The sequence below is a fragment of the Teleopsis dalmanni genome, chromosome 2 (assembly GCF_002237135.1).
Source record: "Teleopsis dalmanni isolate 2A chromosome 2, ASM223713v2, whole genome shotgun sequence".
Taxonomy (NCBI): domain Eukaryota; kingdom Metazoa; phylum Arthropoda; class Insecta; order Diptera; family Diopsidae; genus Teleopsis; species Teleopsis dalmanni.
In genome coordinates, this window is record NC_051847.1 from 14,395,114 (window position 1) to 14,413,968 (window position 18,855).

Consider the following 18,855-nt stretch of genomic DNA (forward strand, 5'->3'; position numbering starts at 1 on the left):
CGTACTGATGTTTAAGAATATACAATGTATGCTTAATATATTGTTTTAGCGTATGTACGGATAGCAATCTATTCGAATTTAATTATTCGCTCAATGAAATGTCTAATTAAATTGCAATTATATCCAGTAAAGTTCAAAGCGGTAGTAGATTCATTGCATATTCCAAGAATTATTTTTTCTAATTTCGATGATTTATTAAAACAACATGAACAGAACAGTAAGTAATATTGTATTTTGATGGATTATTATTATTAAATGTATTCAGTGTCAAAATGATTTTTTATTGCTTTTTCTATTTTAATTAACACTTTTGAGTATTCGTGCACCAATAAAGTCGCAATTATTCGCAATTATAAATGAAAACTTCCGGCCACCGTTTGATTGTATTTGCGTTGTAGTGAATCTTCGCATCAATTACAATCTCTAAATTAAAAATAATAAGAATCTAGATTCATTTACTGACATCTGTTGCTGATGGTTGTAGTTTCTTTTTATGAATGAAAAAATCTTACAACTTTAAGATACGATAAATTTATTGCGTTTGCCTGCAGTTCGCTGGTGATGCGAAGGGGTCAAACTTGGACCAATGTCAGATGGTATGACAGTGTACGCCCTGCTTTTTGAGTAATTAGTCTCTTATTTGTATGTGGTTTGGTGTGGTTTGATGTTATCGTGTTGATGATGATTATGATTGTAGCAATTGTTTCATCGGAAGTTGCTGATTGCTGCTTACACAAGTTGGTGATTGCTGGTTCTGTGTTGCACTGCACTGGTTCTATGCAAAGTGCCCTTTTGTAATTGACTTCGTTTAAGTAATCTTGTTTTTTTAAGCCTTTTAGGTGCAAGCTGAATTTAAAAGTGCAAATGGTTAATTAAAATCTTCAGCAATTTTACTCTAGACAAGTACCGGATATAAACAGAAATTTTAATTTCGTTTGTAAATTAGGTTTAAAATTAAATCTGCTCGTAGAGTTCTGAAAAAAATAAATACAAAAATAGTTTTGTGTAAAAAGGAAATCAATAATTATGCAGAAAATGTTGAAACCTTGGAATAAAGTATTCTTCAGAATATATATTATTTTATGTTTATGTCATGAAATTCGTTCACTTAATACATTTAAAATACTTAGGAGTTCCACAATTCCACAATCAAAGTCGTAGAACCACTCAGTAAGCTTCAAGCACTCCTCAATGTTCTAACCGTTATCGTTTGTGCTAAGAGTGAATACCATTTGATATCTAATAGTTACCAATAAATCGATATATGACTTATGGTCAGCCAGATTAACTTAACTTAATCTGACTTTATTTAAATTTCACAGTTGTTATTTATTATCGCTGGTATTAACTAAATTATTTGCTATTATATTATTAGTTTAGAGCATTAAAAATTAAAACCTATTTTGATGATAATTCCAAAACAATTTAATGGTACTCATAAACTATTGGACTAGGTTGGACTAGATATAACATACTTCACCAACATAATAATATTTCTTAATGATATTTTAGTAATATATTTCTTCGTTTTGCTTAAGTTTAAGTGGGAGATTTCCATACACAATACTCCCACACAATTTTACTATTGTGAATTACAAACTTGATTTCATTCTTGATTGTGTTCATATTACTATTTAAGCATAATTATGGCTGTCAAACAAATTTATGTAATCAGATGGTTAAAAATAAGATAAGCGATTAAAATCACAATCCAAATTAAGAATACTTGTAGCTGAAGCGCGTTTTTTAAAATTCAAATCACAATATGTTAATGATCTTTATTACAATAAGTTGGATTAATTATGATATAATGTCAGTTTAAAAATTTTGTTGTGCATAAACTGAGTCAAATAATACTACAAATCAAACAACATCGTTTTACAAGACAATGTCTTATTTTATTCAAGCCTTCATTACTTCACACCCGATTAACTTGTACTTACTAATAGGGTTTATTGATGTTAATTTTTTAAATTTGATTTGATACCTAATGTGCCTACCAAATCGGTCTTATAAATTCATATCATTTATAAATTATCCATCAGCTAATGCTTGTGGTTAGATTTGTTTGCAATTGGCCATCTTCCAATAACAAGTTTTCCTTTAGTTGTTGAAGTTGCGTAACCAACCATTTGTCTTTGGAGATGTACAACTTCAGAATTGGCCTGGTACAGTGATAAATTAATTTAACTATCGATTCAATCACATTGTAATCAATATAAATTTTGCATGGCTTATGCTAGTCCTATCAAATGTACGGGTGTCCGTCCAATGGTCCAATAGTTCGTATGCTCCATGTTAGTGAAGTTATGTGTGTTTTATATTTGGCAAGAGATTTGCATTTATGTTCGCCTTTATTAAGTTTACATTTCTACTTACACACATTACATGGCATGGCATAGCTTTCATTCCATTGTAAATATGCTTTAATGACCACTGGTCATAGAATCTCATTTTTATTTCGGCGCTGGTTATTGGTGTTGCTTGTAAGCACCACATGTTGTCGGTTGTGCTTATTGTGGTGTGAGCTTTAGTCCTGCTAAATTGCACACACATTCCTTAACTGCTTGAAAGTATCTTCTTCTTCTAAGTCGTTTTGTGTATGGTACAAAAATTTTCTTTTCATTTTCTGGACATCCATACGATGTATTTACTAGAAAATAATGACCACTGCTTCCATTGAAAGTAAGAACACATTCCTCTCTTGTATTTCCTCAATGTTTTTGTTGTAGTTTCGTTAGTTAAGAGATTACCTTTCGGCATTTGAAAAATGATATTACAAATTGTAAACATTTGTCAAATTATATTTTGTTCTAATACCTGTTTAAACAAAAGGATTATTATGATGTTGGTGTAAAGTTTTCCTACAACGGAGACAAATTTATTGGCAATTTAAAATGTTTAATACAAACCCAAAGTTGATAATGAAAAAAAGTAACAAACATAAAAAACATTTTGATTTGCAACAGTAAAATGTTTACAAGAAGATTTTTTAAATAATTTTTTATAATTATTTTACTTATTATAACTAATACTTAATGTATTTAGGTATACCTGCATTCAGTTCTGTCTAAATAGCATTCAAATTGGCACTTAAGATACCGAAAAAAAAACATTTTTTCACACTGATTACACTATTGAAAGTAACCATATCAATCTTTAGTGCCTTCAGAGACTATCCAGTTCTGTGAATTGAACTGTTTTTGAACTTGCTCTAGGAACAAATTTTAATATTATAGTTAAGAAGTATAATCTCACGTTATTAGGTTTATTTGGTTGGAGAGGTAGTCTTGTGCCCAAAGCCCACTTCAATTCAAATAATAGCCCATTCGTAGAATGTGTCCATACCAGCTCAATCTTTGGGCTTTTATGTATCGTGTTATAGTTCGGCCTTCGTTCAAGACATTCAATTCGTCGTTATACCGTATACGATATGTGCCGTCTTCTATGCACACCGGGCCAAATATTTTCCTGAGTATTTTTCTTTCAAATCTCAGGAGCAGTTGATTGTCGGATTTAAGGACCCATGTTTCGCAGCCGTAGGTAAGAACCGGTCTAATGAGAGTTTTATATATGCGCAACTTTTGTTCCTTTGATAGTAACGTTGATTTCATAAGCTTAATATGGGGAAAATATGCTCTGTTAGCTGTTTGAATACGATCTTGTATTGCAAGAGTCGCATCTTTACTTGTGCTGAGAACTACGCCTAGATATTTAAACTCGTTTATAGACTTGAAATTGTGACTGCCTATTCTGATGTGACTATCTTGGGGGAATCTTGTCATGTATTTAGTTTTTTCTTCGTTTATTCTGAGGCCTGTTTGCTTTGTAGCTTGCTCTAGTTGTATAAAAACGCTTTGAAGATATTCCTTGTTTCTTGCAATAATGACGATATCGTCAGCATAGGCGCATATTTGTATAGATCTATAAATCTATAATAGATCTATAATATTGTACCACCTTGATCTATTTCGTTGATAGCTGCACGTAGAGTCAGATTGAAAAGGAGCATCGATAGAGAATCACCTTGACGTACGCCAGATTTGGTTCCAAATTTGTCTGAAAGTTCACCATTCCGGATTATTTTAACGTTTGTATGCATTAGAGTCATATTAATTAAGTTAATGTATTTTTGTGATACTATGATAATTAGAGGCCTTTTCCATACTATAACAATAACTTATAATTTTATAATATATAATAATAATATATTTTATTGCCACTTCATTGTAGAGTAGATGTTGTTTATTTCCCTTTGAACCGCAGTAACCTAAGTCAAAGGTGATGTTTAAATACGTGAACTTTTAAGTACTACTAAACTATATACTAATCTATGACATACATATGTATTGTATATCAAATTGAAACTATTATTTTAACCTTGATATTTCTTGCTACCATGAACCCATAAAGTTTTAACGATGAACTCCAATAAAACATATATTATTTATACATAAAGTTTTGTTTTAATATTTGCGCAGTTATTTTTAATTTAATTTTTGTAATAAAAATTTAAAACTCTTTGCAAAATTCAATATATCATAAAATAAACATTTTGCTCATTCCAATCAACAATATAAACAATAAATATTTCTTGAGGACTTCGAAATGTTCAACTGTGAGATTTATGTAAATTTTATACTGATGTCAATTTAGGTTTAACTATTGTCACTTGTCATTTACTTCAAGTGGAGTGCATTCGTTGCGCAAAGTACTTGTATCTTACGAATGTCGAAAACATTTTTCTTTTAATAACCGACGTTAGTTCTTTAGCTTATACGGGTATTTATATACAATAATAAAATCTGTGTTGATGTAAACATTCTGTATTTTTATGCGACAGTGGACACAACAATTCAACAGTCAATCAGCTGTTGAGCGTTAAATTATTGTTTATTTAAAATCCATCACTGAAATAGGCAAATCTTTGAAATTCAAGCTGCACTCTCTCCGTACAGCAACACAAAAGTCTTCCATATTCGATATTTGCATTTGAACAGGAAAAACATTAAATTAATTTACGAGTTAAAAATCTTAGTTTCGGTCTAACCATATCTAATAAAAACTTTTATATTGTAGAAATATATAGCGCTAACGTAATAGAAAAGAAATATTGAATGAAATATAGATAGCGGCAATTTGCCACACAAACTAAAACATACACCGAAATGTATTACAATAGATGGATGGATGGATGCTTCACCTCTAAAATTCGTAAAACGAAAAGTACACAAAATTTGTTGGTTCTGTGGTCTGCACAGTAGAATATTTAAAACTTTTTTTCCTAAATCTTCAAGTGAATATTGTTGACTCGAAAACTAAAAAATGCTACTGAAAGACATAAAGCAGTTTTCTTTTCCCAAAAGATATAAAGAAAAGTACTTGAAATCAATTCATTAAGTAACTAAATTATATATGAGATCCGATTAATTATGGTTACTTACTCCTTTTAACTGCTAGATTTTAAAGATACTAATAAGGACTGCTGACACTTACAGATTCTGTGAAATACAGAGTGAAACATCCATCCATCTCATCTGTGCATTTCCTGCAATTATTAGATGGGAGATGACCTAGCAGATTAAGTGCCTGTTTCAGACTTTAGTTAAACTGAAAGTGGTTAGCAGAAATACTTTAAAATTAATGAATACTTTAGTGTTTAAATATTATCTTTAGGAATAACACAACATATATCATTAAAGTTCTAATAACAACAGTACTACATAAGTTAGGTTTGTCAGTTGAGAGATTTTGTTTCATTTTGATATGGTAAAGAGTAAAGCTGTGACAGACAGCTACGATTGTAGTTACTGTTCTGCACCCAATATGACTTCGATTTATTACCAATATTATCGTTTAAAAACCTCTTTTCGTTATGATATTAAACATGTGTCCAGGGTTTACATTCGCACTGTAGTTCCAGTGAGTACGGGTATGACGTTATTCCTAGCTACGGGTTCACATATGATTAAGAAAAGTGAATATAATTCAGATAGTAAAATATAATGTTTTGTAAATATTTATTAAATATTAAAATCGATGTTAGGTAAATTCGTAATGTCGTAGTCTCTGGGTGAGATTTCAGGTTAATCAACAATATTTTCAAATTATTACAATTTAAATGATGATTCAAAATATTAGCTCGTTATCATTTATTTCATTTCATCATTTTTTAAGTTAATATTTTTTACTTTTAATAAAACTATTGTAAAAATATATATTAGTTATACCAATGAAATGCAGAATTAAATAATATAATCATTAATATCAGTAGTGCAGTTTTGCTCTACTGTTATTTCATTCAATAGATATAAGTTCATATGTGAAGTCTAAATGTCTCACGCCTAGAAAAGCTTTCTTTTCGGTAGACCACATATTTTCAGACACTTTATATTTTATCGCTTTTGTGTAAACTTTACGATCAGTTTTTATGTGTTTAGTTAAGCGTCGAGTTGGCGTCGAAAAATTGCAGCTACAAGAAAAAAAAACGTTTTTAACACTAAATCCTTTATTTACTTGCTTCCTCCCTTTAGAAATTTAAAATAATTTTTTTTGTAAGGCCACGGTTAATAAATAATTTACACTGTAATTTAATGGTTAATTAAATGTGACATTTGAATCCCACAGGTATTGTGTTAAATATGTGATTAAAAATAACTTATCTATTGTTATAGTCCTTCTTGCAGTATATACCTTTGAATCTTATATATTTCATGCAACAAACCGGTGTAATACAGCAGATATTAATCTGTGTTAGCATCCTAATAAAATGGATTTGTCTTAAATAACAAAGTCAAGTCTTTGCTTATGAGGAGATTAAACTTCTAAGTACTTTTTTGTAACTGTCTGGGTCTGAACTAGACTACGAATACACAAAATACTGGTGCCGATACTCGTATCATTGACAGAAATTCAGATTTTTTTCAAAAGTTTAAAGTTTTCTGTTCAATTGGTATTAGCACAATGCATCAACTAGAATCCCAGTGCTCTATTTTTTGGTTTTCTTTTATCTATTCCAGTATTTATTCCACATTTTGATGATTAAGGTTAGCACAAAGTATTAACTAGATTCGCAGTGCTCTATTCTTTGGTTTTCTTTTATCTACTCCAGTATCGATTCCACATTTTGATGATTAGGGTTAGCACAAAGCATCAACTAGATTCGCAGTGCTCTATTCTTTGGTTTTCTTTTATCTATTCCAGTATCTATTCCACATGTTGATGATTAGAGTTAGCAAAAAGCATCAACTAGATTCGTAGTACATTTTAATGTGTCATTTTTTCGATATTCTGAAAATCGACATTGCAGTATTTTTTGTTGGCTTATAACTTTTATAAGTAAAAAGTTTTGATATTTAGTTATAGTTTTGATATTGATATTTCATAAAGTGTGTGCTTATCTTAGCTTACATTTACCATTCTAATTTACCATTCAAGTGATACCGATAGCTGCCGTCAGGTCATTTGAATACCCAAAGTATTTTACACATATTTCTTAATATGGAGGAGCTAATAACAATAGCTTCTTTAACACAATTTTAATATTGTTTCTAATCTTTCATTAAATAAATTATTTATAAAATTTAATTGCAATTAATAAAGTAGGCATTTTTACACAAAACTTATTCACACATTAAAACGACTCTTTATAGTAAATATCAGCTGTCCAACCGTATGTCCTCCTCACATTAATTTAAAATTAAAAATTGCATTTTTTGATTTGCTATCATTTTTTTCTACTCAGTTCAATAATTCACTCAGATTCCCAAATCACTCAACTGATAAGACCACGTGTTGCTTTACATGCTGTTTCACTTGCACCAACAAGTAAATCACAAAGTACTCAATACTTCAATTTTCCTACACATTAAATTTGTATTTGTTTGTGTTTGACGTCTACACTGTGCCGTTGTCCATTTTCCGGCTATCCATCTATCGTTGTGTTTGTCCGTTACTTGCTGCTTCGGTTTTTTTTTTTTTTGTTGTGTTCGTATCTTCATCTGCAGCTACATTGCGACTGTCAGGCAGTAAACAGCAACAGTAACGACAGCAGTATACCACCAACTGCTCAGTCATCTTTTGCTATTGTGTGAGCGCTGCGCAGCTTTGCATTAAACTTCGGCTTCGACTGCCGCAAAGGAATTCCAATTGTTTCATATCGTTTGCTTTGGTTTTGTGACCAAGCGCCTACCTCGTCGTAAAGACGTGCGCCACTCAATTTTAGTCCGGTTTTGAAATTGTCGTGGAGTGTTTGTAAACCGAAGAACAGCGGCTCGCATTAATTTAAGTTAAGCTTATGAAATGAATAAATTTTTCTAAAAATTAACCGTCGGAAATTTAAGAATCAAACTTTAAAAATAAATAGCAGTGTTAAAAATTTTTATTCTGCAATATTTTTCGCATATTTGTGTGAAAACAATATAAAACTAAAATTATATAGAAATAAATAAATTCTAATCTTATTATAAAATCGTAAAACTAAAACAAAAAAAAAAATTATTTAATCCATTTAAAAATTTATAGTATATTAAAATCATAATTGAAACAGAAGTAAGTTTTAATAAGAAATAATTATAAAATATAACAAATAATTTTTTAATCAAATTATTATGTATTATTAATTATGGTTTTTAATTAATATTTTTTAATATCTTACGCATATTGAAAATATTAATGCGATGATATTAAATATTAAATTATTTTTATATTAAATTGATTTTTAATATCCGTTTTGACAAAGGAAACAAAATTCTTAATATAATCTATTGTTTTCAATACAAATTGTTTTTTAATGCATGTGTATACAAATAATATGACTATATTATAATAAACATTTTTTACATATTTTCACATTTTATAACTATATTTTACAACTACTTGGTTTCAATAAATACATTGTATTTCTTAAAATTCCTTAAAAACAAAATTCTCAGATAAGTTACTTATTTATTAGTTTGACTTGTTCCTCTCGATTACTACTTTCCAAAATTGGAATAAAATTTCAGGATCTGTAAAATGTAAAATGAACCCATTTTATCTAATTGTGTTCAGAGATATTCAGTAAACGAGCCCAGCACACTAATCAGTTTTCCATAAAATCGAATGAGCACTAAAAACTATTACTAGTAATACTTAGAAGCTTTTGTTTTCGATCATTCTCTATGAATACCAAAATAAATATTTTTTTCGTAATTCTCTATTCTCCCTTTAAATAATAAATGGATAAGTAAATAAATATAATAATAACAAAAATCGAATTTATATTATTATAAGAATCGATTAACAATAGTTTGACTTATAAAATTATATATTACAACATAAATATCAAATTGTCATTAGATTGAGTGATACTTAATTTTAACATTAAAATAATTTAATTGAAATTAAATCATAATTTTATATGAACTCAGCTTATTATTACTATTAATAAAATAGTCTCCTTATTAAATAAAACATTTTTAATATTTTTCACACACGATAACAGAGTACTTATACTTCAAATAATTTGTGCAATATAATCAAAAACGTCATAATTATATTTATTATTAAGTTTAAATTTAATTTAGAGGGGTTTTGAATAGCAAAGAAAGAAATAAAGGACAAACACAAAAATTTATTTTAATTTTATTGAAGTTTGGCTGACCATACAACGCTGTTTCGATTATTGCCAAGTACTCTTCATCAGTGGTCTTTGGAATAATCGAATTTTTATTTAATTAGTTTATAGTCCGTATATAATTTGTTTGGACTGCAAGTGCCAGGCCTAGAACTCGTGCCTGTCAAATTAGAAGCGATGACTAATCGTGTTTGTTTAAATTTAATATGTATATATTTGTAGGTGTTAATTAGTTAATATTATTCTAATTATTTTAAAATAGTAACTTTACTTTATTTTGATCTTTTTTTTTGAATCATTGATCACTTTTGCTATATAATCTTAGATTGAATTTCATTATATAGAAGTTTTATTTTTTACTGTTTCTTGTTCTTAAATTTATTAAATGATTAAATGAGTGTATGTTATAAATAGGATGATATAACTAGTAATAATAAGTATTATATTCCTAACTTTAAATGCATTTTAATTATAGTTAAAAATTTAAAACCTAAAATTATAATTTGTAATATATTTGTTACTTTATAAAAATTAAACATTTAATTTAATTAAAAATTTTAAATCTTCAAGCAAATGCTTAAATTGCATGGTATGGTAGACATAATTTTGTATAAATTCCTACAGCTACAAGCTTCCAAGAACACTAATTCCTCCAGTTGATTTACAAAATTTTGCACGTTCTCTTCAGAAAAGCCAAAATAATTCAAAGATGTTTTTGACAAGATTAAAACTGACATACCTTATAGTCTGCTAACAAAGTAAAAGATTTTAAATGATCAAGCTTCAAGGATATCTTCATATATAATTTTTTATGTTTATATTTTATTATAAATTACTTTTTAGTGTAAACTAATAATAATTATTTAATATTATTACTGTTTTAAGAACAATTGCAAAGAATTGCATACTTAACTACTTTTGAGATGTATTTGCGATAAGTAAATTGATTATAGAAGGCAATGTATTTATTATAGTTTTGAATAATATATATTAAAATATTAAACTATTTAACAATAATGTACAGTAGACCTTCCATTTAACAAATGGTTTCTTGCATTAAATTCAAAAATTCATTAAATCGAATAAATACAAAAAAAAATAACTTTCAGTTGTTCTGTTATTATTTTTCAAAAATTATTATGTGTTATCCTATATTTAGTAGATCTTGTATAAATATGATTTTGGGGTAGTATACTTAGATCTGTGCAGTCCAATGTATGGAACCCTTAAGCGTTCCATAGCATTTTTATGAAACATTTTAGCTATGATTTCAGTGAAAGACTTCCTTTCTTATTCGCTAATCGAATACTGGATTTTGGCGTTGCTTTAAGTGGGAATGCTTTATAGAGATCATCTACTGTATTCAAATTATACGAAAACAAATAAATCTGTATTTTATGTGTTAAGAAAATGTAATCATTAATATTTAGTAATTTTTTTCAAAAATTTGTTTTTCAATATATATTATATTTGTACATATATGTATGTATATTACAGGTCTTTAAAGATTCACATATTATTTCATAAAACAATAATATACAAATAATTTGTAAACAAATAGTTAAAAATATTAAACAGTTTATACAGCGAACCAATTTCTTAGGTAATTATTTCAGCTCTCCTTACTATGGGCCCACTATTGTACGTGAGCTATTGTACAAAAATTTGCAAACTTTAAAAACTAGATATAAACAATAAGTAAACGAATAAATTTCGAATAACTGAATGCTTGAATCTTCAGATCTAGTGTCTACATTTATAGACAGTATTTTCTGTTATGTTATGTGTTATGATTTTCGGTACATATTATTATTCAACTTATCATATCACGTACAGGCAATTATTGTTTTGTTATATGTTATATATACTATAAGTTGTAAATAGCAATTAAGCCAATTAGTTTGGAATGTAATATATGCTTGCGCTTTAAAGCAATAAAATGTTTCAAAGTTTCTAAAAAAATCTGATACAAATAAATACATAATTCAGTGATTTTGTAAGTTGACTGATTTACTGAAAACTGATTTACTGATTTCTTATATATCATATATCATTTTGAAATTCTAAACAAATTTACTATTAAAGGATTAATGTCAGCTTAGAAATTAAAAACATTCTACTTACGATTTATTTTAATATTTGAAAATAATTTTTATTAAAACATTATTTATCTTTTTATATATTGTTTGAAATAGATATTCTTGGTTTAAGATTTTAAAAAATAATAAAAATTACTTGTGGTGTGTTTTCAAATAGTTCAATATGTCGAAACTTCAGCTTTCGTTACCATCATTTGAAATAGTTTTTATATATGTTACAAAAAATCCTTTGGTTATTATTCAAAAAAATTTTATGGTTAATTATGTCGATTATTGGTCATATACGTATTAGTCCAGGAAATATGGTTTAAGCTTTCAATATCTGTTCTTCTATGAAGGGAGTACATAAAGACTTCCTTCAAGATTGGAACTTTTAACCAGTATCGGCGTATTGTATACTTATTTTAAGATATGTATATACATATGTTGTCTTACAGCATATAGATTTAGTATTATTCGTGTTAATGTTAAGATCAATCTCCAATGAATCGTTTGTAATAGTTCTCATTACCTCCTACAGCTGATGGAACTTTTAGAGTATTTGATACGCTGTGTAGTCAAATGAATAAAAAAATTCAGTGACAGCTGTTGAACTTTTTTTTTATTATATACGTTTTATATTAATTTAAATATACGTTTTATGTTGTCTGTAATGTTACTTTAACAAATTTTAACAAATTATAAAATATGCGATTTTTTTTAAATACTTATTTTTTGCTTTGAATTATTTTTTATAAATTTTCTTATTTTGTTAAATATAATACATTAAAAAATAATAGATCTTTTAAAAATATAAAATCAATATTTTTATTTATATTTTTTTTTTAACTTCACAAAAAAATTTATGTTACCAGATAATTGTATTAATAATGAAAACATAATAAAAGTTATAACTTAACTCTTCCAAAATAATAAATTATATAACTTTTTCAAATTTTTTTCAATTCCAACACTAACATTTAATCCAAGTTTACTCATTTTTATTTTTTCAAAGCTACTTTATTTTTATTATAAACATTTTAAAAGAATCTCTGCTTCCTTTTGCCTTTTTATAACACAATTGGCAACGAAAAGTGAGGTGATATTGCAAAATATTTTTCCTCTTGTTATTAACTTGCAATTTTTTTTTATTCGCGTTACTGTTTATTGTTGCTGCTTTTTATTGTTATTGTTTTATTGTTAGTATTTTATTTAGCAATAGCAACAACAACAACAACGACAAAAACAACAACAACAACATAAAACATGACTACAAGTAATTTTCGTTGAATACAGCATGTTGCGCCTGCGTTTCGCGTAATTTTTTCCTTCATTATTTTTCTTCTATGTTTTTGCTTTTTAAATCTTTTTCTTGTTTTTATTTTTTTATCCTTCGTGTTTGTGCAAATTTGTCCGCACTTCCCTTACATTGTGTTTTACTGTATTTGTTTATGTTATATGTAGTTTTGTTTTTTTTCTTTTTTGTTTTGTTTTTGCTTATACTAACTAACAACAGCAGCTAAACAACAGCAACATAGCAACATGTTGTTGCTGCTCAAATAAGTTAGGACTGCAATGTAAATAAAAGAACATGACTCGGAAACAAATATACAGCAAAAAAATACTACAATTTTTTATTTGTTCTGCTACTTTTATGAACTTCTTCACTGTGAACTGTAAATTTGTTTTTGTATAGGCATTTTTTGCTGGTGTTTTTTTATTAATAAAAATACACATTATATTATTATCATTAAAGGTAAACTGTTAAAACATGTCGATAGCTTATAGTAATATTTGTGTTTAATGATTTGTTTTTAAAAGCATCCAAATTAATGTTTAGCAATTAATTTAGATTAGATTGCTTTGAAGTAACAATAAGAAGACAGATGATAATGTTCATATTATTACTTATTATCTTTGTCACAAGCGGCAGGTTGAATTAAATAAATTTATCTGATATTTGAATATTTTCAACAACTTAATTAAATAGTATTAAAATATAATGGAGTTAAATAAAAGTTATGATATGATTCCAAATAATCAGTTTCAACATGCAACTAAAGTATTGAACAATAAAATATTAAACACTAACATTTGTTTATCTTATTATTAATTAAGACACTAACTCAGACTAAAACTAGGAGACAACTCTAAAATCGTGGTTATTTGTTATTTTCACTTGTTATTTAAGAGACTTGCTTTTAGGTTGGGAGTACCTTTCAAAGAGTATTGCAAAATCTACAAAGATGATAAGTAAAAACAGTAAAAAACTGCTTCTGCAGCTGTTCAACTTTAGCTAGAAGCAGGACGAATTTTTTTAGGTAAATACGTCTTTAACTCTCTAACAGATTTATCCTGTGTTTAGAATAAAAACATTCTGTCCTTAATAAAAGGTTCAAAATTATTCCATAAGTAATATGATAAAGGTATCGTATTGTGCAGTGGTGTCACAAAGAACTCGAAGGGTCTGAGTGAGCATAATAGCAATCAAAAAGAAAATATTAATTTGCAAAATATTTTGGTTTAAAATCACGTCTTACAAATAAAATTCGTGAATAACAGTTAATTCTTTTAAGAATTTTTTTAGGTATATCAACATTCTGGTACTCTTTTTAGTACTGACCTTAACTTGTGAAATACCACATATCGAAAAATTGAGCTAGTTTGCCTTTGGTCACCAGGAAAACCTCTGTAGACTCGAAATAAGTTTTGGAACGTTATCAGTTATTGTTTTTTAATGCTACTTTCCTTGACGGTGCAGAATTTTGTTAATATTTTAGCTGTCTCTCAACGAAATGCTTGGTTGCCTACATTTTCATAGCTTCTTAGAAACATTTTTCAAGGTGGACATTTTCTACAAACCTTGGCGCCACGATCTAAAAATATCATCGCAGACCGATCGTCACGGTTGCCTTAGCCATTAAAAATGATGCTGTATAAGTTCTTGTAGTTATTCAAATTCATTCTGTTTTACTTTAAAATAGATCATTTTGATTTTATCAATAATCATAATCTTCAATTTGTGGTATGAGCGCAAGCCAAAGAGTTCCTATGCTCCATCAAACTTGGTTTATTTTCTAGCATCAGCGATTTAGAACTTCACTTTGAATTCGTTTTGAAATTATTTGAATAGGTGTTTTCAATATCTTTAGCTAAATAGATTTCGTTCAAATCTAGGCATAATTTTCGAATCATTCATGCCGCAATAGTTTTTTTTGGATCATTACCAAGCGTTTTACAAAGTCTATAATAATTTGTTTCTACATATTATTCAAGATGTCTTACAGATTAATTTAACAATATTGCAACAAGACACAAAAGATTAATTCACTCTAACAATATCGAATTGTGTTTTTATATGGACGGTGGAGTATTATCAACAGTTCGAAAGTAGTTCGAAATAATCTGCACAAAAAATATATTTTTTTATTTTTTATTAATTCTATTGAATCAAAAATAAAGCATATGTTTTATTAAATTGTTGTAGGTGAAAAAAAAAAATAAAATATTTAAAAATTTATTAATCAATAATTTCATTATCATAAATTCAACAAAATAAAAAGTACATTTAGTACTGCTCCATATTACAAAAACAAATTGAAATAATGTATTTTTATATTAAAATGCTATTTATAAAATAATTTATTATCATATTTATTATTTCAATTTCTTAGAAATATTAAAAATTATGTTTAAAAGAAATTTAATGACAGACACAGAGTATTGAAATATTTTCGGCTTAAAATTTAAGCATTTCTGTAAATTAAGTAAGAATTTAAGTCGCAATATTTTGATATTCTTATCAGTACTGTGTTTTTCAGACAGACAGTTTCAAAATTAAATAACAAAAAAGTGAAAAGATTCTTATACAGTTTTGTACATGAAATTTTATGATCCTCATCTATATATATACATGCATATTGTCTCATATTTCGATAAGAAATGTAGTTCGAAATCAGTTTAATCTGAGAATAATTTCTATATATGCCGATTTTGATTATCTCTCTTTTTTTAAACCAGTCAGCCAGTACAATGAACCAAAAAAAAAAATAACTGACAAAATATTTAATTTATGGACTTCAAAGGCGTTTATATGTATATCGGATATCTCTTTTAAAGAGTATAATTTAAAGTGGGTATTTTCCAAAAAGACTAAAAAGCTCTATCCAATCGTTCAAAATCTAATAGTATGAGTAGTGATTTATTTATTCGTTCTGTTAACAATGAATTATGTATAATTTATTTTATAATTTCAATCTGGAACGCTTTCTTAATTTAATATAAAATACTACTTTATTCTGTAACCAAGTGAATTCATAATTTTTACTTCTGCAATACTGCTTTCAATAAAGGACACGATTATTTATAATTCGAAAATATAGTGTATTTTGTGTAATATAATCACATAAATTAAAGAAAAAATAAAAAATATATTAAAAGCAAATTCTACTAACTTTATTATAACTATTTTTTCAGTAAAAGAAAAAGAAAAATAAAAATAAAAATAAAAAGAATTTTATTGCTTAGTAGTACTGCAAGTATCTCGACCACTTGCCATGATACTCATGTACAAGTTATTAAGATAATTAATGATTCAGACACCATAGTATAATGTCCTCCATCTGTAATACACAAACCTAAGCCGCTGACTTGCCACAACTTAATTTTGTGTAGACTTGCACCTCAAATGGTGGGATTTGTAAGTCTTTGCTTATGATCGACATGATCCTTATTTTTGCTCTGTCAAATTGCAAGCTGTTGCAAGTCCGTGATATTGCTGTATAGAATTTTTCTTTTTAATTCAACAAAATGCAATATGTTGTGCGTGTAGCTACAATTTATTTAATTTTCTTGCAATTATTTGAAGTATGCAAAGAATAAAACTGGAAATCGAAGCGATCGTATAATGCACAGTGCTGCGACGTCATATATTATGCTCAACCGATCAATCAATGGAATCGATTCATTTAGCCGTACAAAAATGTATATGCAATTCAACAGCATTGGTTTATTTTTTAATTTTTTTTTTCAAACTTAAGATAAGATAGAATCAACAAAATCAATCGCTAAGCTTAGCATCATTTTGAGTACTAATCCATATGGCTTAATGATGATGTTATAGCGTACCAGATCAAGTCCGTCATGGATGACTTGTGTATATACCATTCGATTGCAAATAACTAAATTTTACTTATATTAAATATACAAAGAAAGAAAATATCCATATATTGATGTACAAGTATACGAGGGTTGCTAGATAAGTCTTTAATATTAATGCTAAAAAGAATTTTTACAAAACTTCTATAATTACTTTTTGGTACAAATTTCTTAAAAATTTTTTTATTTAAAAAAAAAAAATTAAGTATTTTAAGATACTGTTTTAATTTTTCGATTATTTGGTTGAAAATTTCATGAGCATCAGTTCAGGATATAATCTAAGCTTCCAAATTGGACTTAAACTTGAACAAAATCTTTATAATATTTAATTATATTTAATTTTTAGATATATTTATATTGTTATATATTTTGGTTTTAGTTTCATTTATTAATCTATAAATATTGCTATTTAGTTAGTTATTTAAATATTAAAATTGTAAACCTAATGCATCCAGCGTTCTGCATAAAATAAACCTATTATCTCCTTTGGGCGCCTCAACTTTTTATTTTATTTTGTGAGTATATATCAGCAATCTGTTGCAATTGCATCAATAATTTTTTATTGCTTTAAGATTATCATTATTACTCACACAATAATCGTTCATTATTTTTAAGTATTGAGACATATCTTGTATGTTTGCAAATCCCATAAAAAGCATTAATCTTTGAAACAAATTACGTTATGTTAATTTGGTGGGACTTTAACTAATCGATTTTTTTTTTGTTTAACAAATAAACAAATTAAATGAGTTAATCGTCATGATTGTAAACCTCGATAGCATTCTTTATATTATTTTGAAATATTTTATTTTACTGATAATAAATATATAAGTATTTTTAAAACTTAATCTAAGTTTAAATACCGAGAATTATCAGTTTAGAAATTAAAACAATATTTATAAACAAATCTTTTTATTACGAATATTTGATTTTCTTTTTAAATGGGCGTCATATAAAATTAATAAATGTATATATTTATATTATCACTAAAGCTTTAAAGACATAAGCGCATATTAATTTTTTATATAATTTGTTTGTTACGCCATTAATAAACAGAATCAAATGTAATATATATTTTTCCAATAATTAAGTTTTTAATAAAAAATTTATTTTGTAATAAATTTATTACATAAATTGATAACTCGTTTGTTTTTAAAATTTAGTTAAACATTCAAATTCAAAAATTAGTGTTGATAGGACATGGCAGCCGGTGTTTTAACTCAAAATAAGTTTTCAAAATAAGTGTGATATTAAAAATTTTTAGCAAACCACTTGGGAATTAGTTCACTTAATTCTCTAAGATATAAAGACAAATTATGCCATTCACTCCGGTAATAAGTACACCCAATTTCTTCATTCAGAATGGTTGTTTAGTATTCACAAATTCATATGTAAAACAAAATCAATGTGTACTATACGTAAAAGAGAAAAATTAACTATATTTTTACAATTAATATGTTTAAAAAAATAAGAAAATAATTCTGCTGTAAAAATACTCTAAAGAATCTTGGTCACTTTTAATATATAATATATATGAACAAGATCCTTTATTTTTTTCTCAGTGAGTGTTTGCAGAAACCCGTTTAAATATCAATAATTGGTCACATTTAATATGTAATATATTTGAACAAGATCCTTTACTTTCTTCTCAGTAAGCATTTGCAGGAAACCGATTAAATATTAATAATTTTGTTATTATTTTCTTAAAATTATAATACAAAAAAACATTATCACTTAACTTTACTTCTCACAGTAAGCCTTGGCCAGCATTTGCTATTTTTCGCCACTATTTTTTCAAATTGTCAATGCAGTGACAACTAGACTGTTTTACCCTGCAGTAGCATACTTTGTTTCTACACATTATACAAGATTTCCTACATAAGCACATTTATATAACAAATAGATTGTTCTAAGTCAGTCGGTCATTTGTAGTATCCTTCTTTCGGGTGCACACGCTAGACCTTCCATGAATACTTTAATTTTTTATATCGTAGTGTCCCTAGT

The 18,855-nt window shown here is 27.1% G+C and overlaps 1 protein-coding gene across 1 annotated transcript in view; it reads left to right on the forward strand.

Annotated features, from left to right (window-relative positions):
* Positions 1-8,532: 8,532 nt before the first annotated feature.
* Positions 8,533-18,855, forward strand: part of LOC119680451 (protein N-terminal asparagine amidohydrolase-like) — a 39,718-nt gene continuing 29,395 nt past the window's right edge. Inside the window, exon 1 of the mRNA XM_038093270.1 lies at positions 8,533-8,550. The gene's annotated coding sequence lies outside the window, so the exon portion shown is untranslated. The remainder of the gene's footprint in view (positions 8,551-18,855) is intronic.